At 46.4% G+C, this 22,965-nt stretch overlaps 1 protein-coding gene across 2 annotated transcripts in view; it reads left to right on the plus strand.

Moving 5' to 3' along the window:
• The first annotated feature begins 5,445 nt into the window (after window positions 1-5,445).
• LOC119935023 (speckle type BTB/POZ protein) overlaps window positions 5,446-22,965 on the plus strand; it is an 80,164-nt gene continuing 62,644 nt past the window's right edge. For both annotated transcript variants that reach the window (XM_038754648.1, XM_038754645.1), the window contains exon 1: window positions 5,446-5,536. The gene's annotated coding sequence lies outside the window, so the exon portion shown is untranslated. The remainder of the gene's footprint in view (window positions 5,537-22,965) is intronic.

A 22,965-nucleotide genomic window follows, 5' to 3' on the forward strand; every position in this document is an offset into this window, starting at 1 on the left:
GCGCTCAATAAGTACGATTGGTTGATTGATTGATTAATGATGTATATACATCTATAACTCTATATTGATGTTACTGATGCCTGCGTCAATAATAGGGCTGTGGAGAGGGAGACTGTGGATTGATAGGCATCAATAACATCAATATAGTTATAGATGTATATACATCATTAATCAGTCAATCAATCAATCGTATTTATTGAGCGCTTACTGTGTGCATCAATAATAGGGCTGTGGAGAGGGAGACTGTGGATTGATAGGCATCAATAACATCAATATAGTTATAGATGTATATACATCATTAATCAATCAGTCAATCAATCGTATTTATTGAGCGCTTACTGTGTGCAGAGCTTACTGTGTAATAAAATAAATAGAATGATAACACAAGTGACGTGGGGTGGGGATGGGGGAGAGCAGAGGGAAGGAGTTGGGGCGATGGGGAGGGGAGGAGGAGCGGGGAGAAAAGGGGGGCTCAGTCTGGGAAGGCCTCCTGGAGGAGGTGAGCTTTCAGTAGGGCTTTGAAGGGGAGAAGAGAGCTAGTTTGGCAGATGTGAGGAGGGAGGGCATTATATACCTGTATATATGTATATATGTTTGTACATATTTATTACTCTATTTATTTATTTATTTTACTTGTACCTATCTCTTCTATTTATTTTATTTTGTTAGTATGTTTGGTTTTGTTCTCTGTCTCCCCCTTTTAGACTGTGAGCCCACTGTTGGGTAGGGACTGTCTCTAGATGTTGCCAATTTGTACTTCCCAAGCGCTTAGTCCAGTGCTCTGCACACAGTAAGCGCTCAATAAATACGATTGATGATGATGATGATTCCAGGCCAGGGGGAGGACGTGGGCCGGGGGTCGACGGCGGGACGGGCGAGAACTGAGGCCCGGTGAGGAGGAGAGTGGCACCAGAGGAGCGGAGGGTGCGGGATGATCCTGGCTCCGCCACTTGTCTGCTGGGTGACCTTGGGCAAGTCACTTCACTTCTCGGTGCCTCAGTGACCTCATCTGTAAAATGGGGATTAAGACTGTGAGCCCCATGTGGGACAGGGACCGTGTCCAACCCGATTAACTTGTATCTCCCCCAGTGCTTAGCACAGTGCTCTTAGTACAGTGCCTGGCACATAGTATGCGCTTAACAAATACTGTAATTATTATTATTATTATTATTATTTTAGACTGTGAGCCAACTGTTGGGTAGGGACTGTCTCTATGTGTTGCCAACTTGTACTTCCCAAGCGCTTAGTACAGTGCTCTGCACACAGTAAGCACTCAATAAATACGATTGATTGATTATTACCATAATTATCGTACAAACTGGAATCTACGGCAGCGCTCAGTGTTAGTATGGTGTAGTAAACGCTTAACAAATGGCATAATTATTCTTACAGTGTGTGGCACAGAGTAAGTGCTCAACAAATACCAAAGTTATTACCACTGGGAGAGTACAATAGAGTTAACCAGCTCCCGGGGGGATTTGGTCAGGGAGAGAACAATTTTTCATTCGTTCATTAAATCGTATTTTTTAAGCGCTTACTATTCAGCGCTTAAAACAGTGCTTTGCACATAGTAAGCACTTAACAAATGCCATAATTATCATTATTATTATTACTATGTGCAGAGCACTGTCCTAAGTGGTTGGGAAAGTACAAGAGAAGCAGTGTGGCTCAGTGGAAAGAGCGCGGGCTTGGGAGTCAGAGGTCATGGGTTCTAATAATAATAATGGCATTTATTAAGTGCTTACTATGTGCAAAGCACTGTTCTAAGCACTGGATAATAATTTTGGTATTTGTTAAGCGCTTACTACGTGCCAAGCACTGTCCTAAGCACTGGGGGAGCTACAAGGGAATCAGGTTTGTCCCACATGCGGCTCACAGTCTTAATCTTCTAGACTGTGAGCCCACTGTTGGGTAGGGACCGTCTCTATATGCTGCCAACTTGTACTTCCCAAGCGCTTAGTCCAGTGCTCTGCACACAGTAAGCGCTCAATAAATGCGATTGAATGAATGAATGAATGAACCTGGTCACTTTGTAACCTCCCCAGCGCTTAGAACAGTGCTTTACACATAGTAAGTGCTTCATAAATGAATGAGAAGTGAGAGTAGTGAGAAGCAGCGTGGCTCAATGGAAAAAGCCTGGGCTTTGGAGTCAGAGATCAGGGGTTCAAATCCCGGCTCCAATCAATCAATCAATCGTATTTATTGAGCGCTTACTATGTGCAGAGCACTGTACTAAGCGCTTGGGAAGTACAAGTTGGCATCACATAGAGACAGTCCCTACCCAACAGTGGGCTCAGTTCCCTCATCTGTAAAATGGGGATTAAGACTGTGAGCCCCCTGTGGGACAATCTGATCACTTTGTAACCTCCTCAGCGCTTAGAACAGTGCTTTGCACATAGTAAGTGCTTTATAAATGCCATTATTATTATTATAAATGCCATTATTACTATAGCGAGCGCTTAACAAATCCTGCCTGCTGTTGGGTAGGGACCGTCTCTCTATGTTGCCAACTTGTACTTCCCAAGCGCTTAGTCCAGTGCTCTGCACACAGTAAACGTTTAATAAATACGATTGAATGAATGATTGAATGAGATCCCACCACTACCACTGTTACGACCCCCACTGTTGGGTAGGGGCCGTCTCTATATGTTGCCTACTTGTACTTCCCAAGCGCTTAGTCCGGTGCTCTGCACACAGTAAGCGCTCAGTAAATAGGAACCGTCTCTCTATGTTACCAACTTGTACTTCCCAAGTGCTCAGTCTGGTGCTCTGCACACAGTAAGCGCTCAATAAATAGGAACCGTCTCTCTATTTTATTTATTTTACTTGTACATTTCTATCCTATTTATTTTATTTTGTTGGTATGTTTGGTTCTGTTCTCTGTCTCCCCCTTTTAGACTGTGAGCCCACTGTTGGGTAGGGACTGTCTCTATGTGTTGCCAATTTGTACTTCCCAAGCGCTTAGTACAGTGCTCTGCACATAGTAAGCGCTCAATAAATACGATTGATTGATAAATAGGGACCGTCTCTCTATGTTGCCAACTTGTACTTCCCAAGTGCTCAGTCCGGTGCTCTGCACACAGTAAGCGCTCAATAAATAGGGACCGTCTCTCTATGTTGCCAACTTGTGCTTCCCAAGAGCTTACTCCGGTGCTCTGCACACAGTAAGCGCTCAATAAATAGGGACCGTCTCTCTATGTTGCCAACTTATACTTCCCAAGCGCTTAGTCCGGTGCTCTGCACACAGTAAGCGCTCAATAAATAGGGACCGTCTCTCTATGTTGCCAACTTGTACTTCCCAAGCGCTTAGTCCGGTGCTCTGCACACAGTAAGCGCTCACTAAATAGGGACCGTCTCTCTATGTTGCCAACTTGTACTTCCCAAGCGCTTAGTCTCTCCATCCCCTCGCCCCTTCCTCCCTCCCCTCCCTTCTCTCCTTGTCCAGCCCAGCCCGCACCCTCCGCTCCTCCGCCGCCAATCTCCTCCCCGTTAGGCCTCGTTCTCGCCTGTCCCGCCATCGACCCCCGGCCCACGTCCTCCCCCGGGCCTGGAATGCCCCCAATCCCTCCGCCCACCCGCCAAGCTAGCTCTCTTCCTCCCTTCAAGGCCCTACTGAGAGCTCACCTCCTCCAGGAGGCCTTCCCAGACTGAGCCCCTTCCTTCCTCTCCCCCTCGTCCCCCCTCCATCCCGCCCGTCTTACCTCCTTCCCTTCCCCACAGCACCTGGATATATGGATATATGTTTGTACATATTTATTACTCTATTTATTTATTTATTTTACTTGTACCTATCTATTCTATTTATTTTATTTTGTTAATATGTTTGGTTTTGTTGTCTGTCTCCCCCTTCTAGACTGTGAGCCCGCTGTTGGGTAGGGACCGTCTCTCGATGTTGCCAACTTGGACTTCCCAAGCACTTAGCACAGTGCTCTGCACACAGTAAGTGCTCAATAAATACGATCGATTCATACCTTGTCTCTCCCCCAGCACTTAGAATATATGTATATATATATATATATATATATATATATGTTTGTACATATTTATTACTCTATTTATTTATTTTACCTGTACATATCTATTCTATTTATTTTATTTTGTTAATATGTTTTGTTTTGTTCTCTGTCTCCCCCTTCTAGACTGTGAGCCCACTGTCGGGTAGGGACCGTCTCTCTATGTTGCCAACTTGGACTTCCCAAGCGCTTAGCACAGTGCTCTGCACACAGTAAGCGCTCAATAAATCATCATCATCATCATCAATCGTATTTATTGAGCGCCTACTATGTGCAGAGCCCTGTACTAAGCGCTTGGGAAGTCCAAATTGGCAACATCTAGAGACAGTCCCTACCCAACAGTGGGCTCACGGTCTAAAAGGGGGGAGACAGAGAACAAAACCAAACATACTAACAAAATAAAAGAAATAGGATAGATATGTACAAGTGAAATAAATAAATAAATAGAGTAATAAATATGTACAAACATATATCCATATATACAGGTGCTGTGGGGAAGGGAAGGAGGTAAGATGGGGGGATGGAGAGGGGGACGAGGACTAATCAATAAATACGATTGATTGATTAGTCCGGCGCTCTGCACACAGTAAGCGCTCAGTTAATAGGGACCGTCTCTCTATGTGTTGCCAACTTGTACTTCCCGAGCGCTTAGTTCAGTGCTCTGCACACAGTAAGCGCTCAATGAATAGGATTGATTGATTGGTTGGGCCTGGAATGCCCTCCCTCTGCCCACCCGCCAAGCTCGCTCTCTTCCTCCCTTCAAGGCCCTGCTGAGAGCTCACCTCCTCCAGGAGGCCTTCCCAGACTGAGCCCCTTCTTTCCTCTCCCCCTCGTCCCCCTCTCCATCCCCCCGTCTTACCTCCTTCCCTTCCCCACAGCACCTGTATATATGTATATATGGTTGTACATATTTATTACTCTATTTATTTATTTATTTATTTATTTTACTTGTACACTTCTATCCTACTTATTTTATTTTGTTGGTATGTTTGGTTCTGTTCTCTGTCTCCCCCTTTTAGACTGTGAGCCCACTGTTGGGTAGGGACTGTCTCTATGTGATGCCAATTTGTACTTCCCAAGCGCTTAGTACAGTGCTCTGCACATAGTAAGCGCTCAATAAATACGATTGATTGATTGATTGATTGATTGATTGGGCCGCAGGCCTCCTGAGGCACCGCCTCCCCCCGCGCGACTTGGTACGTCCCGGTCCTCGCGCCCGCCCGCCCGCCGGCCACGCGACCCTCCGTTCCCGCCTCCCCCTGGCCACGCCCCCTTTACGTCCGTCCGTCCGTCCGTCGTCCCCTCCCCCCGCCGCTGGGGGCGCAGGCGCGCGTTGGGGGGGCGCAGGGGGGAGAGAAGGGACGGGCGCGCGCGCGCGGCCGACGCGCTGACGTCATGACGCCGGTGTGTATGTGTGTGTGTGTATGTGTATGTGTGCCGGCGGCCCCCGCAGGTCCCGGATGTTGCGGGCAGTATGAGGCGAGCGCGGGGGGACGGGGACCAGCCGCCGCCGCCGCTCTCAGGTGAGGGGGGGGGATGGGGGGGCGGGGACGGGACCCCCCCCCCCCGGGAGGTCGGCTCTTCCCGGGGGTTCCCGTGTCCCCGCACAACCCCCAAACCCCGCGGGACACAGGGGGGGAGGGGACCCCCAATCGCCTCAATCCCCCCCCCCCCCGCCGGGTATTAATGCGACGCCCCCCCCCCCCCATCGCCACAGAGTGAGCTGTCGCCTCAGGCGGGGGGGGGGCGGGGGAGGGAGTGCGCATGCGCGGGCGCTGCGGAGGGGCCGCCGGGGCGCATGCGCAGAGCGGCGCTGCGGGGCTCCGGCGGCCCCCACGTCGCCGGGCGCAGCGCCTCGCGCAAGGCCGCGGGAAGAGAGACTCATTCATTCATTCATTCAGTCCTATTTATTGAGCGCCTACCGTGTGCAGAGCACCGGACTGAGCGCTTGGGAAGCCCAAGTTGGCACCATATAGAGACGGCCATTCATTCAGTCGTATTTATTGAGCGCTTACTGTGTGCAGAGCACTGGACTAAGCGTTTGAGAAGTACAAGTTGGCAACATATAGAGAAGGTCATTCATTCATTCATTCAATTGTATTTACTGAGCGCTTCCTGTGTGCAGAGCACTGGACTAAGCGCTTGGGAAGCCCAAGTTGGCACTGTATAGAGACGGTCATTCATTCATTCATTCATTCAGTTGTATTTACTGAGCGCTTACTGTGTGCAGAGCACTGGACTAAGTCCTTGGGAAGTCCAAGTTGGCACCGTATAGAGACGGTCATTCATTCATTCATTCATTCATTCAATCGTATTTATTGAGCGCCTACTGTGTGCAGAGCACCGGACTAAGCGCTTGGGAAGCCCAAGTTGGCACCGTATAGAGACGGCCATTCATTCAGTCCTATTTATTGAGCGCTTACTGTGTGCAGAGCACTGTACTAAGCGCTTGGGAAGTACAAGTTGGCAACATAGAGGGACGGTCATTGATTCATTCATTCAGTCGTATTTATTGAGCGCCTACCGTGTGCAGAGCACCGGACTAAGCGCTTGGGAAGCCCAAGTTGGCACCATATAGAGACGGCCATTCATTCAGTCATATTTATTGAGCGCTCACTGTGTGCAGAGCACTGGACTAAGCGTTTGAGAAGTACAAGTTGGCAACTTATGGAGACAGCCATTGATTCATTCATTCAGTCGTATTTATTGAGCGCCTACTGTGTGCAGAGCACCGGACCAAGCGCTTGGGAAGTCCAAGTTGGCACCATATAGAGACAGTCCATTCATTCATTCAGTCATATTTGTTGAGCACTTACTGTGTGCAGAGCACTGGACTCAGTGTCTGGGAAGTACAAGTTGGCACCGTATAGAGACGGTCATTCATTCATTCAGTCGTACTTATTGAGCGCCTACTGTGTGCAGAGCACCGGACTGAGCACTTGGGAAGCCCAAGTTGGCACCATATACAGACGGTCATTCATTCATTCAGTCGTATTTATTGAGCACCTACCGTGTGCAGAGCACCGGACTGAGCGCTTGGGAAGCCCAAGTTGGCACCATATAGAGACGGCCATTCATTCAGTCATATTTATTGAGCGTTTACTGTGTGCAGAGCACTGGACTAAGCGCTTGGGAAGTCCAAGTTGGCAACATAGAGAGACGGTCATTGATTCATTCATTCAGTCGTATTTATTGAGCGCTTACTGTGTGCAGAGCACCGGACTAAGCGCTTGGGAAGCCCAAGTTGGCACCATGTAGAGACGCCCATTCATTCATTCAGTCGTATTTGTTGAGCACTTACTGTGTGCAGAGCACTGGACTAAGCGCTTGGGAAGTACAAGTTGGCAACATATAGGGACGGTCATTGATTCATTCATTCAGTCGTATTTATTGAGCGCCTACTGTGTGCAGAGCACCGGACTAAGCGCTTGGGAAGCCCAAGTTGGCACCGTATAGAGATGGTCATTCATTCATTCATTCAGTTGTATTTATTGAGCGCTTACTGTGTGCAGAGCACTGGACTAAGTCCTTGGGAAGTCCAAGTTGGCACCATATAGAGACGGTCATTCATTCATTCATTCATTCAATCGTATTTATTGAGCGCTTACTGTGTGCAGAGCACTGGACTAAGCGCTTGGGAAGCCCAAGTTGGCACCATATAGAGACGGCCATTCATTCAGTCATATTTATTGAGCGCTTACTGTGTGCAGAGCACTGGACTAAGCGTTTGAGAAGTACAAGTTGGCAACTTATGGAGACGGCCATTGATTCATTCATTCAGTCGTATTTATTGAGCGCCTACTGTGTGCAGAGCACCGGACCAAGCGCTTGGGAAGTCCAAGTTGGCACCATGTAGAGACGCCCATTCATTCATTCAGTCATATTTGTTGAGCACTTACTGTGTGCAGAGCACTGGACCCAGTGTCTGGGAAGTACAAGTTGGCACTGTATAGAGACGGTCATTCATTCATTCAGTCGTACTTATTGAGCGCCTACTGTGTGCAGAGCACCGGACTGAGCGCTTGGGAAGCCCAAGTTGGCACCATATACAGACGGTCATTCATTCATTCAGTCGTATTTATTGAGCGCCTACCGTGTGCAGAGCACCGGACTGAGCGCTTGGGAAGCCCAAGTTGGCACCATATAGAGACGGCCATTCATTCAGTCATATTTATTGAGCGCTTACTGTGTGCAGAGCACTGGACTAAGCGCTTGGGAAGTACAAGTTGGCAACATAGAGGGACGGTCATTGATTCATTCATTCAGTCGTATTTATTGAGCGCCTACTGTGTGCAGAGCACCGGACTAAGCGCTTGGGAAGCCCAAGTTGGCACCGTATAGAGATGGTCATTCATTCATTCATTCAGTTGTATTTATTGAGCGCTTACTGTGTGCAGAGCACTGGACTGAGTCCTTGGGAAGTCCAAGTTGGCACCGTATAGAGACGGTCATTCATTCATTCATTCATTCATTCATTCAATCGTATTTATTGAGCGCCTACTGTGTGCAGAGCACCGGACTAAGCGCTTGGGAAGCCCAAGTTGGCACCATATAGAGACGGCCATTCATTCAGTCATATTTATTGAGCGCTTACTGTGTGCAGAGCACTGGACTAAGCGTTTGAGAAGTACAAGTTGGCAACTTATGGAGACGGCCATTGATTCATTCATTCAGTCGTATTTATTGAGCGCCTACTGTGTGCAGAGCACCGGACCAAGCGCTTGGGAAGTCCAAGTTGGCACCATGTAGAGACGCCCATTCATTCATTCAGTCATATTTGTTGAGCACTTACTGTGTGCAGAGCACTGGACTCAGTGTCTGGGAAGTACAAGTTGGCACCGTATAGAGACGGTCATTCATTCATTCAGTCGTACTTATTGAGCGCCTACTGTGTGCAGAGCACCGGACTGAGCGCTTGGGAAGCCCAAGTTGGCACCATATACAGACGGTCATTCATTCATTCAGTCGTATTTATTGAGCGCCTCCTGTGTGCAGAGCACTGAACTAAGCGCTTGGGAAGCCCAAGTTGGCACCATATACAGACGGTCATTCATTCATTCAGTCATATTTGTTGAGCGCTTACTGTGTGCAGAGCACTGTACCAGGCGTTTGGGAAGTACAAGTTGGCAACAGATAGAGACGGTCATTCATTCGTTCATTCAGTTGTATTTATTGAGCGCCTACTGTGTGCAGAGCACGGGACTAAGCACTTGGGAAGCCCAAGTTAGCACCGTATAGAGACGGTCATTCATTCATTCAGTCGTATTTATTGAGCGCTTACTGTGTGCAGAGCACCGGACTAAGCGTTTGGGAAGTACAAATTGGCAGCATATAGAGACGGTCATTCATTTGTTCAGTCGTATTTATTGAGCGCCTGCCGTGTGCAGAGCACCGGACTAAGCGCTTGGGAAGCCCAAGTTGGCACCGTATAGAGATGGTCATTCATTCATTCATTCAGTTGTATTTATTGAGCGCTTACTGTGTGCAGAGCACTGGACTAAGTCCTTGGGAAGTCCAAGTTGGCACCGTATAGAGACGGTCATTCATTCATTCATTCATTCAATCGTATTTATTGAGCACTTACTGTGTGCAGAGCACCGGACTAAGTGCTTGGGAAGCCCAAGTTAGCACCATATAGAGACGGCCATTCATTCAGTCATATTTATTGAGCGCTTACTGTGTACAGAGCACTGTACTAAGCGTTTGAGAAGTCCAAATTGGCAACATATAGAGACGGTCACTCATTCGTTCATTCAGTCGTATTTATTGAGCGCCTACTGTGTGCAGAGCACCGGACCAAGCGCTTGGGAAGTCCAAGTTGGCACCCTGTAGAGACGCCCATTCATTCATTCAGTCATATTTGTTGAGCACTACTGTGTGCAGAGCACTGTACCAGGCGTTTGGGAAGTACAAGTTGGCACCATATAGAGACGGTCATTCATTCGTTCATTCAGTCGTATTTATTGAGCGCCTACTGTGTGCAGAGCACCGGACTAAGCGCTTGGGAAGCCCAAGTTGGCACCGTATAGAGATGGTCATTCATTCATTCATTCAGTAGTATTTATTGAGCGCTTACTGTGTGCAGAGCACTGGACTAAGTCCTTGGGAAGTCCAAGTTGGCACCATATAGAGACGGTCATTCATTCATTCAATCGTATTTATTGAGCGCTTACTGTGTGCAGAGCACTGGACTAAGCGCTTGGGAAGCCCAAGTTGGCACCATATAGAGACGGCCATTCATTCAGTCATATTTATTGAGCGCTTACTGTGTGCAGAGCATTGTACTAAGCGTTTGAGAAGTCCAAGTTGGCAGCATATAGAGACGGTCATTCATTCATTCATTCAGCCGTATTTATTGAGCGCCTACTGTGTGCAGAGCACCGGACCAAGCGCTTGGGAAGTCCAAGTTGGCACCATGTAGAGACGCCCATTCATTCATTCAGTCATATTTGTTGAGCATTTACTGTGTGCAGAGCACTGTACTAAGCGTTTGAGAAGTCCAAGTTGGCAACATATGGAGACGGTCATTCATTCGTTCATTGTCGTATTTATTGAGCGCCTACCGTGTGCAGAGCACCGGACCAAGCGCTTGGGAACCCCAAGTTGGCACCGTATAGAGATGGTCATTCATTCAGTTGTATTTATTGAGCGCTTACTGTGTGCAGAGCACTGGACTAAGTCCTTGGGAAGTCCAAGTTGGCACCATATAGAGACGGTCATTCATTCATTCATTCATTCAATCGTATTTATTGAGCGCTTACTGTGTGCAGAGCACTGGACTAAGCGTTTGGGAAGTACTAGTTGGCAACATAGAGAGACGGTCATTCACTCATTCAGTCGTATTTATTGAGCGCCTACTGTGTGCAGAGCACTGGACTAAGCGCTTTGGAAGCCCAAGTTGGCACCATATAGAGACGGTCATTCATTCTGTCGTATTTATTGAGCACCTACTGTGTGCCGAGCACTGGACTGAGCGCTTCGGAAGCCCAAGTTGGCAACATATACAGACGGTCATTCATTCATTCATTCATTCAGTCGTATTTATTGAATGCTTACTGTGTGCAGAGCGCCGGACTAAGCGCTTGGGAAGCCCAAGTTGGCAACATATGGAGACGGTCATTCACTCATTCAGGCAGTCGTATTTATTGAGCGCTTACTGTGTGCAGAGCTCTGGACTAAGCTCTTCAAAAGTCCAAGTTGGCACCATATAGAGATGGTCATTCATTCATTCAGTAGTATTTATTGAGCATTTACTGTGTGCAGAGCACTGGACTAAGCGTTTGGGAAGTCCAAGTTGGCACCGTATAGAGACGGTCATTCATTCAGTCATATTTATTGAGCATTTACTGTGTGCAGAGCAGTGGACTAAGCACTTGGGAAGTCCAAGTTGGCACCACAGACGGTCATTCATTCAATCGTATTTATTGAGCGCTTACTGTGTGCAGACCACTGGACTAAGCGCTTGGGAAGTCCAAGTTGGCACCATATAGAGACGGTCATTGATTCATTCATTCAGTTATATTTATTGAGCATTTACTGTGTGCAGAGCACTGGACTAAGCGCTTGGGAAGTCCACGTTGGCAACATAGAGAGATGGTCATTCATTCATTCATTCAATTGTATTTAAATTGAGTGCTTACATTGTGCAGAGCACTGGACTAAGCGCTTGGGAAATCCAAGTTGGCACCATATAGAGACGGGCATTCATTCAATTGTATTTATTGAGCGCTTACTGCGTGCAGAGCACTGGACTACACGCTTGGGAAGTCCAAGTTGGCAACATATAGAGACGGTCATTCATTCATTCAATCGTATTTATTGAGCGCTGACTATGCAGAGCACTGGACTAAGTGCTTGGAAAGTCCAAGTTGGCACCATGTAGAGACAGTCATTCATTCATTCATTCATTCAATAGTATTTATTGAGCGTTTACTGTGTGCAGAGCACTGGACTAAGCGCTTGGAAAGTCCAAGTTGGCACCATATAGAGACGGTCATTCATTCATTCAATAGTATTTATTGAGTGCTTACTGTGTGCAGAGCACTGGACTAAGCGCTTGGGAAGTCCAAGTTGGCACCAGATAGAGATGGTCATTCATTCATTCATTCATTCAATTGTATTTATTGAGCGCTTACTGTGTGCAGAGCACTGGACTAAGCGTTTGGGAAGTACAAGTTGGCAACGTAGAGAGACGGTCCCTACCCAACAGCAGGCTCACAGTCTAGAAGGGGGAGACAGACAACAAAACAAAGCATATTAACAAGATAAAATAGAGTAAATATGTACAAGTAAAAAAAATAAGTAGAGTAATAAATATGTACAAACATATATACATATCCCAACAGTGGGCTCAGTCCGTCCGCACTGCACCGAGTGACAGACAGCAATGGAAATAAAGGACAGAGAATAATAATAATAATAATGATGCCATTTGTTAAGTGCTTACTATTCACTCATTCATTCATTCATTCATTCAATCATTTGTTGAGCGCTTACTGTGTGCTGAGCACTGGACTAAGCGCTTGGGAAGTACAAGTTGGCAACATAGAGAGACGGTCCCTACCCAACAGCAGGCTCACAGTCTAGAAGGGGGAGACAGACAACAAAACAAAGCATATTAACAAGATAAAATAGAGTAAATATGTACAAGTAAAAAAAATAAGTAGAGTAATAAATATGTACAAACATATATACATATCCCAACAGTGGGCTCAGTCCGTCCGCACTGCACCGAGTGACAGACAGCAATGGAAATAAAGGACAGAGAATAATAATAATAATAATGATGCCATTTGTTAAGTGCTTACTATTCACTCATTCATTCATTCATTCATTCAATCATTTGTTGAGCGCTTACTGTGTGCTGAGCACTGGACTAAGCGCTTGGGAAGTCCAAGTCGGCAACATAGATGGTCCTTACCCCACAGCGGGCTCACAGTCTAGGAGGGGGAGACAGACGACAAAACAAAACATGTGGACAGGTGTCAAGTCTTCAGAATAAATAGAAGTAAAACTAGATGCACGTCATTGACAAAATAAATACAATAGTAAATATGCATAAATACAATAAATAGAGTAATAAATCTGTACAAACATACATACATCATGGCTCAGTGGAAAGAGCCTGGGCTTTGGAGTCAGAGGTCATGGGTTCAAACCCTGGCTCCGCCAATTGTCAGCTGTGTGACTCTGGGCAAGTCACTTCACTTCTCTGGGCCTCGGTTACCTCATCTGGAAAATGGGGATTAAAACTGTGAGCCCCCCCGTGGAACAACCTGATCACCTTGTAACCTTCCCAGCGCTTAGAACAGTGCTTTGCACAGAGTAAGCGCTTAATAAATACCATCATTATATACAGGTGCTGTGGGGAGGGGAAGGAGGTAGGGCGGGGGAGAGGAAGGAGGGGGCTCAGTGTGGGAAGGCCTCCTGGAGGAGGTGAGCTCTCAGTAGGGCTTTGAAGGGAGGAAGAGAGCTAGCTTGGTGGATGGGCAGAGGGAGGGCATTCCAGGCCAAGGGAAGGACTTGCGTTGCACATCGTAAGCGCTTAATAAATGCCATCATTATTATTGTTATTATTATCATCATCATCATCAATCGTATTTATTGAGCACTTACTGTGTGCAGAGCACTGTACTAAGCGCTTGGGAAGTACAAGTTGGCAACATATAGAGACAGTCCCTACCCAACAGTGGGCTCACAGTCTAAAAGGGGGAGACGGAGAACAAAACCAAACATACTAACAAAATAAAATAAATAGAATAGATATGTACAAGTAAAATAAATAGAGTAACAAATATGTATAAACATATATACATATATACAGGTGCAGTGGGGAAGGGAAGGAGGTAAGATGGGGGGATGGAGAGGGGGACGAGGGGGGAGAGGAAGGAAGGGGCTCAGTCTGGGAAGGCCTCCTGGAGGAGGTGAGCTCTCTTATAAGCACTTAGTACAGTGCTCTGCACACAGTAAGTGCTCAATAAATACGATTGAATGAATGAATGTGCAAGGCACTGTTCTAAGCGCTGGGGGAGATACGAGGTAATCAGGCTGTCCATGTGGGGCTCACAGTCTTCATCCCCATTTTGCAGTTGAGGTAACTGAGGCCCAGAGAAGTGAAGTGACTTGCCCAAAGTCACCCAGCTGACAAGCGGCAGAGCCGGAATTTGAACCCATGACCTCCGACTCCCAAGTCCCGGCTCTTTCCATTGAACCACGCTGCTTTTCTGATCTATGTATATTTATGCAGCGTGGTTCAGTGGCAAGATCCCGGGCTTGGGAGCCAAAGGATGTGGATTCTAATCCCGGCTCTGCCACTTTGGGCAAGTCACTTCACTTCTCTGGGCCTCAGTTCCCTCATCTGTAAAATGGGGATTGAGGCTGTGAGCCCCACGTGGGACAGCCTGATTACCTTGTATCTACCCCCCAGAGCTTAGAACAGTGCTTGGCACGTACTAAGTGCTTAACAAATACCATCGTTAGTATTATTATCAGCTGTGTGACTTTGGGCAGATCACTTCTCCGTGCCTCAGTTCCCTCATTTGCAAAATGGGGATTAAGTCTGTGAGCCCCACGTGGGGCAACCTGATTACCTTGTATCTACCCTGGCGCGTAGAACAGTGCTTGAGGCCCTACTGAGAGCTCACCTCCTCCAGGAGGCCTTCCCAGACTGAGCCCCTTCCTTCCTCTCCCCCTCATCCCCCTCTCCATCCCCCCATCTTACCTCCTTCCCTTCCCCACAGCACCTGTATATATGTATATATGTTTGTACATATTTATTACTCTATTTATTTTACTTGTACATATCTATTCTATTTATTTTATTTTGTTAGTATGTTTGGTTTTGTTCCCCGTCTCCCCCTTCTAGACTGTGAGCCCACTGTTGGGTAGGGACTGTCTCTATATGTTGGCAACTTGGACTTCCCAAGCGCTTAGTACAGTGCTCTGCACACAGTAAGCGCTCAATAAATACGATTGATGATGATGATGCTTGGCCCGTACTAAGTGCTTAACAAATACCACCATTATTATTATTATTATCAGCAGTGTAACTTTGGGAAGATCACTTTTCTGTGCTTCAGTTCCCTCATTTGAAAAATGGGGATTAAGACTGCGAGCCCCACGTGGGACAACCTGATTACCTTGTTCCTACCCCAGTGCATAGAACAGTGCTTGGCACATAGTAAACGCTTAACAAAATATCATTATTATTATTATTATGCGCGGTGGGGAGGGGGGAGATGAGCAAAGGGAGCGAGTCAGGAGGACGCTGAAGGGTGTGGGAGATGAAGAAAAGTGGGGTTTAGTAAGGGAAGGCTTCTTGGAGGAGGTGGGCCATCAGTAAGGCTTCGAAGGGGGGAGAGGAATTGTGTGGCGGATTTGAGGAGGGAGGGAGTATATATGTATATACCTGTATATATGTATACATGGTTGTACATATTTATTACTCTATTTTACTTGTACATATCTATCCTATTTATTTTATTTTGTTGGTATGTTTGGTTTTGTTCTCTGTCTCCCCCTTTTAGACTGTGAGCCCGCTGTTGGGTAGGGACTGTCTCTAGATGTTGTCAACTTGGACTTCCCAAGCGCTTAGCACATTGCTCTGCACACAGTAAGCGCTCAATAAATACGATTGATGATGATGATAATGAGGGAGTGTGTTCCAGGCTGTGTCTCTCAGCGTGGCCAGTGGACAAATCACGGCACCCGTGCAGATTGTATAGCTAGTCACGTATTCCAGGCCGGGAGCTCGGATTGTCACTCTTCGGTGTTGCATTGGACTCTCACTGTAGTGAGAAGCAGCGTGGCTCAGTGGAAAGAGCCCGGGCTTTGGAGTCAGTGGTCGTGGGCTCAAATCCCGGCTCTGCCGATTGTCAGCTGTGTGACCTTGGGCAAGTCACTTCACTTCTCTGGGCCTCAGTTCCCTCGTCTGTAAAATGGGGGTTGACTGGGAGCCCCCCGTGGGACAACCTGATCACCTTGTAACCCCCCAGCGCTTAGAACAGTGCTTTGCACATAGTAAGTGCTTAATAAATGCCATCATTATTATTATTATTATTATCTCCCAAGCACTTAGTACTCTGCACTCTGCCCACAGCAAGTGCTTAATAAATACAGTTGAATGAGTGAAGATGCAAACACCCATCACTCTTGCTGGCAGCTGCCAGGGACCGCCCCCCTCCTCTGAAAACTGTCTTTGTAGCCCCCACATTACCCATTTATGGGGGAGTCGCTTCCCAACCTTCATCCTGGCCCACTGGGTTCCCAAGCTGTAATTTATTTTAGTGTCCGGTTCTCCCCCACCAGATCATAAACTTCTTGAGGGCAGGGATCTTGTCTACCAGCTCTGTTGTTCGTTCATCCATTCATTCAATCGTATTTAGTGAGCACTTACTTTGTGCAGAGCACTATTAGTACTAGTACTAATACTATCCAGTATTAGTAATAATACTTAATAAATAAGTATTATTATTTTTAGACTGTGAACCCACTGTCTCTATATGTTGCCAACTTGTACTTCCCAAGTGCTTAGTGCAGTGCTCTGCACACAGTAAGCGCTCAATAAATACGATTGATTGATTAATAATAATATACAGTTACATTGTATTACGATACAATGTAATCTAATAATAATAATACTAGTACTAATAGTTACTGTACTAATAGTGCTGTACTAAGCACTATTTTTTCCCAAGTGTTTAGTACAGTGCTCAGCAAATGGTCCACAGTGCTCTCAGCATCGCCCGGACTTGCTCCCTTTATTCATCCCCCCTCCCAGCCACACAGCAGTTAGGTCCGTAGCTGTCCTTTATTTATATTCATTCATTCAATCGTCTTTATTAAGCACTTACTGTATGCAGAGCACTGTACTAAGCGCTTGGGAAAGCCCAGTACAGCAATAAACAGTGACATTCCCTGCCCACAACGAGCTCACAGTCTAGAGGTGGGAAGACAGACGGCAATACAAATAAATAAAGTTACAGATATATACGTAGGGGCTGTGGGGCTGGGGTGGAGTTTTTTTGTATTTTTATAAGTATATATCATGTATAATTTATATGAATGTCTCCCCCTCTAGGCTGTACATTCAATCAATCGTATTTATTGAGCGCTTACTGTGTGCAGAGCACTGTACTAAGCGCTTGGGAAAGTCCAGTACAGCAATAAACAGTGACATTCCCTGCCCACAACGAGCTCACAGTCTAGAGGTGGGGAGACAGACGGCAATACAAATAAATAAAGTTACAGATATATACGTAGGGGCTGTGGGGCTGGGGTGGAGTTTTTTTGTATTTATATAAATATATATCATATATAATTTATATGAATGGCTCCCCCCCACTGTTCGCTTAGAACAGTGTTTGGCACATAGTAAGTGCTTAACAAATACCATAATTATTATTACTATTCACAAATACCATTATTACTGTGTGGATAGAGGCCAGGCCTGGGAGTCTGAGATTAGAACTCAGCCCTTCTGATGCCCAGGCCTGGGCTCTAACCACTAAGCCATGCTGTCTCTCAGAAGAGATTCATTCATTCAGTTGTATTTATTGAGCACTTAACTGTGTGCAGAGCACTGTACTAAGCACTTGAGATGTTCTTCTGACTTACAAAGCACTTAACAACCTCTACTTAGTGCCAGATTTCATTGTTGCCTGCATAAACTCCCATTTCTGGGTAAATCTAATGACACATTCCAGTCTCAATAAGCGCTCAATACTTCTGATTGATTATACTGTAGTCTCCCAAGGGCTTAGTAAAGTGCTCTGCACACAGCAAATGCTCAATAAATACCATCAATTTATTATATTGCACTCTCCCACTGCTCAATCCATGCTTGGCCTGTAGTAAGGGCTTAATGATAATAATGATGGTATTTAAGCGCTTCCTATGTGCCCAGCACTGTTCTAAACGCTCGGGTAAATACAAGGTTATCAGGTTGTCCCACGTGGGGCTCACAGTCTTCATCCCCATTTTACAAATGAGGGAACCGAAGCCCAGAGAAGGTACCAAAGTCACACAGCTGATAAATCTTTTAGATAAGTCTTTAGATAAGTCTTTTAGACTGTGAGCCCACTGTTGGGTAGGGACTGTCTCTGTATGTTGCCAATGTGTACTTCCCAAGCGCTTAGTACAGTGCTCTGCACATAGTAAGCGCTCAGTAAATACGATTGATGATGATGATGATGATGATAAATGGCAGAGCTGGAGTTAGAACCCACAACCTCTGACTCCCAAGCCCACACTCTTTCCACTAAGCCACACTGCTGCTCGAAGAGATACCACAATAATAATCGTTATTATTATTATGGTGATCAGATCTCTCCCCCTCTAGACTGTAAGCTCACTGTGTGCTGGGAATGTGTCTGTTATTTATTTATTTATTTTACTTGTCCATATCTATTCTATTTATTTTATTTTGTTGGTATGTTTGGTTCTGTTCTCTGTCTCCCCCTTTTAGACTGTGAGCCCACTGTTGGGTAGGGACTGTCTCTATGTGTTGCCAATTTGTACTTCCCAAGCGCTTAGTACAGTGCTCTGCACATAGTAAGTGCTCAATAAATGCGAGTGATTGATTGATTGAGAGGAAGAGATGGACACTGAAATGAATACAGAGAGGGGAAATGGTAGGTTATAGGGATATGTACAGAAGTACGGCCTGATGGATAAAGCCGGGGCCTGGGATTCAGAAGGTCATGGGTTCTAATCCCGGCTCCGCCTTTTGTCTGCCCTGAGACTTTGGGCAAGCCACTTCAGTTCTCTGGGCCTCAGTGACTTCATCTGTAAAATGGGGATTAAGGCCCACATGGGACAGGGACTGATTGAGACTGTGAGCCCCACGTGGGACAACCTGATCACCTTGTATCTACCCCAGCGCTTTGAACAGTGCTTGGAGCATAGTAAGTGCTTATCAAATACTATTATTATTATTATTATTATTATTATTATTATTATTATTATTATTATTGTTGAGTAGGTTGGCATTGGAGGAGAGGAGGGTGTGGACTGGATTGTGGAAGGAAATCAGTGAGGTGGGGTAGGAGGGAGAGACCTGTTTGAGTGCCTTAAAACTGACGGTAAGGAGTCTCTGTTGGACACAGAGGTGGATATCCCCAGGGGGACTAGAAATGTGACGTAGTGGATCGAAAGAACCCGAGCCTGGGAACCAGAAGGACCTGGGTTCTAATCCCGCTCCGCCACTTGTCTGCCCTGAGACCTTGGGCAATCCACTTCACTTCTCCGGGCCTCAGTGACCTCATCTGTAAAGTGGGGATGAAGGCTGTGAGCCCCCATGTGGGACGGGGGCTGTGTCCAACTCGATTTGCTTGTATCCACCCCAGCGCTTAGTACAGTGTCTGGCACGTAATCAGCCCTAAACAAATGCCGTCATTATTATTTTGAGGTTTTAATTGTATTTGGGGGCGTAGGGATAAATAGCCCTCTTGCAGATGGAGGAGAAGAGAGGAAAATTTGTACTTCCCAAGCGCTTAGTACAGTGCTCTGCACACAGTAAGCGCTCAAGAAATACAATTGATGATGATGATGATAAAAGGGAAAAAAAAGCCAACTGCAGAAATTTAGCTGGTTGATAATCATATTTATTTTGTGAATGATGGAGGGCCATGAGAAACAGCATGGCATGGGGGAGAGATCACAGGCTTGGGAATAAGAGGACCTGGGTTCCAATCCCAGCTCCACCACCACTCTGCTGTGTGACCTTGGTGAAGTCACTTCACTTTTCTGTGATTCAGTTTCCGCCTCCGTAAAACAGGGATTAAATCCTACCCGTCATGGGTCAATGGAAAGAGCCCGGGCTTTGGAGTCGGAGGTCATGGGTTCGAATCCTGGCTCCGCCACATGTCTGCTGTGTGAACTTGGGCAAGTCACTTAACTTCTCTGAGCCTCAGTTACCTCATCTGTAAAATGGGGATGGAGGCGGTGAGCCCCACGTGGGACAACCTGATCACCTTGTATCCGCCCAGCGCTTAGAACAGTGCTTTGCACATAGTAAGCGCTTAACAAATGCCATCATTATTATTATTATTACTTAGGCTGTGAGCCCAATGTGGGACAGGGAGAATGTCCAACCTGATGTCTTCTTTCCACCCCTGTGCTTAGAACTGTGATTGATACGTAGTAAGCGCCTAACACATACCAAATACGGGGGCCTTAGCTTCTCTCCCTTCCGACGCCCACCTTTTGACCATTTTACTTTCCCCTGGCCCAAGAGGTGGGCAAGTGAAATGAAGCACCGAGTCCTCTGTGGTGGTCCCAAACAGTAGGACTGTTCCAGTCTAACCCAGCTCCCCCGCGTTTCGGCCGTGGGATCACTAGGCCTGAGTTTGAAACACTTCCCAATGCAGCCAATCAATCAGTGGCATTTATTGAGCGCTCACTCTGTGCAGAGCGCTGTACTAAGCACCTGGGAGAGTAGGATCCAACCGACTTAGGAGACGCATTCCTTGCCCGTAATGAGCTTCCAGTCCAGGTTCTTACAGCAACACATTCAAAACAAACCAGCCCAAGGGAGATATTAGAATTTTGCCCGATGCCTTGGTAATTCTCTCGGCTCCACTAGATCCTTTCGCCGGGTTTACTTTGCTGTTAGAGAAGTAGCGTGGCTTAGCAGAAAAAGCAGTCAGAGGAATCAGAGGATCCGGGTTCTAATCCTGGCTAGGGCCACTTCATTCAGGCATTCAAGCACTTAGTACGGTGCTTTGCACACAGTAAGCGCTTAATAAATACGACTGAATGAATCGTAATCAATCAATCAATCAATCGTATTCATTGAGCGCTTACTGTGTGCAGAGCACTGTACTAAGCGCTTGGGAAATACAAGTTGGCAACATCTAGAGACGGTCCCTACCCAGCAGTGGGCTCACAGTCTAGAAGGGGGAGACAGAGAACAAAACCAAACATATTAACAAAATAAAATAAATAGAATAGATATGTACAAGTTAAATAAGTAGAGTAGTAAATATGTACAAACATATATACAGGAATACATATATATGTATTCAATTAGTCAGGGAGTCAGAAGGTGATGGGTTCTAATCCTGGCTCTGCCACTTCAATCAATCAATCAGTCAATCAATCGTATTTATTGAGCGCTTACTGTGTGCAGAGCACTGTACTAAGCGCTTGGGAAGTACAAGTTGGCAATATAATGATGGCATTTGTTAAGCATTTACTATGTGCCAAGCACTGGGGGGGAATACAAGGTATTCACGTTGTCCTGCATGGGGCTCACAGTCTTAATCTCCATTTTACAGATGAGGTCACTGAGGCACACTTGTCTGCAGTGTGACCTTGGGCCAGTCACTTTACTTCTCAATGCCTCAGTTATTTCATCTGAATTCATTCAGCCGTATTTATTAAGCACTTTCTGTGTGTAGAGCACTATACTAAGTGCTGGGGAGAGTATAATATAACAATAAACAGACCCATTCCCTGCTCACAAGGAGCTTATAGTCTCGGGGGCGGGGGGAGACGGATATTAATAGAAATAAAGTAATGGCAGATATGCCTCATCTGTAAAATGGGAATTGACTGTGAGCCCCCCGTGGGGCAACCTGATCACCTTGTATCTCCCCAGTGCTTAGGACAGTGCTTTGCACATAGTAAGAGCTTAATAAATGCCATTATTATTATTATTATTATTATATGGACATAAGTGGTGTGGGGCTGGGAGGGGGATAAATAAAGGGAGCAAGTCAGGATGACGCAGAAGGGAGTGGGAGAAGAGGAAAGGGGGGATTAGTCAGGGAAGGCCTCTTGGAGGAGATGGGCGTTCGATAAGGCTTTGAAATGGGGGAGAGTGGTTGTCTGTGGGATCAATCAATCAATCGTATTTATTGAGCGCTTACTGTGTGCAGAGCACTGTGCTAAGCGCTTGGGAAGTCCAAGTTGGCAACATCTAGAGACAGTCCTTACCCAACAGTGGGCTCACAGTCTAAAAGGGGGAGACAGAGAACAAAACCAAACATACCAACAAAATAAAATAAATAGAATAGATATGTACAAGTAAAATAAATAAATAAATAGAGTAATAAATATGTACAAACATATATACATATATACAGGTGCTGTGGGGAAGGGAATAATAATAATAATAATAATGGCATTTATTAAGCGCTTACTATGTGCAAAGCACTGTTCTAAGTGCTGAGAAGGTTACAGGGTGATCAGGTTGTCCCACGGGGGGCTCACAGTCTTAATCCCCATTTTCCAGATGAGGGAACTGAGGCCCAGAGAAGTGAAGTGACTTGCCCAAAGTCACACAGCCGACAGTTGGCGGAGCCGGGACTTGAACCCATGACCTCTGACTCCAAAGCCCGGGCTCTTTCCACTGAGCCACGCTGCTTCTCCAATAAAATTACATCTCCTCCAAGAGGCCTTCCCTGACTGAGCCCTTTCATTCAATCAATCAATCAATCACTCGTATTTATTGAGCGCTTACTGTGTGCAGAGCACTGTACTAAGCGCTTGGGAAGTACAAGTTGGCAACATATAGAGACGGTCCCGGGAACCCGAGTAACTTAGATCTACCCCGGCTGTCAGTACGGTGCTGGACACATAGTAGACACTTGCCAGGTCCCGCAATTATCATTGTTATGGTTTCTTGTTTCCCAGTCACCCCGAGGCCACGCGTGTGTAGCCGTGAAGATGGCATGTCGTGGGTCCATGTGTCATGCTGGGGCGAGGTGCTTCGGGCCTAGACGTTTCCGGGCTGCCCAGCGGGTAACGAGCGAGGACGTAGTGTGGGCTGGCTGGTTTTTCTGGTAGAGGGGAGGCCCAAGTGCAGAAATCATCATCATCATCATCATCAATCGTATTTATTGAGCGCTTACTATGTGCAGAGCACTGTACTAAGCGCTTGGGAAGTACAAATTGGCAACATAAATGGTTTTGTCCTGGTTGGTTGGTTGGTTTTTCCGGACGGGCTCCT

The sequence above is a fragment of the Tachyglossus aculeatus genome, chromosome 11, assembly GCF_015852505.1.
Source record: "Tachyglossus aculeatus isolate mTacAcu1 chromosome 11, mTacAcu1.pri, whole genome shotgun sequence".
In the NCBI taxonomy this organism is placed as follows: Eukaryota; Metazoa; Chordata; class Mammalia; order Monotremata; family Tachyglossidae; genus Tachyglossus; species Tachyglossus aculeatus.